At 51.8% G+C, this 1,025-nt stretch overlaps 1 pseudogene; it reads right to left on the bottom strand.

The window, feature by feature from the left end:
• Positions 1 to 397: 397 nt before the first annotated feature.
• Positions 398 to 457, bottom strand: LOC147601635 (U6 spliceosomal RNA; annotated as a pseudogene).
• Between the last annotated feature and the right edge of the window lie 568 nt (positions 458 to 1,025).

The raw sequence follows: 1,025 nt of genomic DNA, 5'->3' as shown, positions 1-1,025 counted from the left end.
GCACAGGTGTAAACTTCTCAAGAAGCTGGAAATAGTTTAAAGAACATAAAATGAAAAAAAAAAAAAACAACAACCCAAAACATTCTGTTCAGGAGCGTGTGGAGTGAGCTGTGCGTTCCATCTGCTGGGAAATGCCTTTCTCACCGTAAGTGCTTCTTGACCGGGGCCATGTCCTGGTTTCAGATGGGATGGAGCAAATTTTCTTCCCACTAGCTGCTGTGTTTTGGATTTAGTACAGGATTTGGTATGTGAAGAATGTTGATAATACACTGGTGTTATGAGTTGTTGCTAAAGGAACCAAGGACTTTTTCAGCTTCCCAAGATTTGCTAATGTGCAGGTGCAGGAAGCTGGGAGGCGTATAGCCAGTACCGCTGACCCAGACTGGCCAAAGAAAATTAAAATATGGAATGCTTCAGGAATTTGCCTGTCATCTTTGCACAGGGGCCATGCTGATCAGGTCGTTGAGTGGTGAGGAATTGTGCATTTGTATATTTTATTGTCCTTATATATGTTATTATAAATAATATATATTATTATAATATTTTCCTTTGCTGGCCTAGTAAACTGCCTTTATCTCAACCCATGAGCTTTCCTTCCTGAGTCCCGCCCCCATCCCCCCTGTGGAGGGGCGGGGTGAGCGAGCAGCGACGTGGTACTCGGTTGCCGGCTGGGGTTAAACCACCACAGGGCAGCTCCCCGCTAAAAGGCACTGATCCGTATTGCTTCATCGCGGTCGTATTTTGAACTGGGCCGGGGAACTGGGTGCACCTCTGAACGGGGAGAAGCGTTTTTTTTTTTACACCCCCCCCCGCCCCGAGGGAGGAGGCGAGTGCAGGCAGCAGCCGCGGCCCGGCTGGACCCGGCGGGGACGCCGCCTTCCCGAGGTGCCTGCCCGCTTGCTGCCGGGACTGGTAGTCCACCTTCGTCCCTCCCTTCCCGGTCAGGCGGCGGAACCGCCTCTCTCCTTCCGGGAGCAGCGAGCACCCGTTGGAGAGGGGAGAAGGGACCGAAAGGACCGAGGCCC

This window comes from Chlamydotis macqueenii, chromosome 2, assembly GCF_036417535.1.
Source record: "Chlamydotis macqueenii isolate bChlMac1 chromosome 2, bChlMac1.mat, whole genome shotgun sequence".
In the NCBI taxonomy this organism is placed as follows: domain Eukaryota; kingdom Metazoa; phylum Chordata; class Aves; order Otidiformes; family Otididae; genus Chlamydotis; species Chlamydotis macqueenii.
This window is presented reverse-complemented; position numbering and strand designations above follow the sequence as displayed.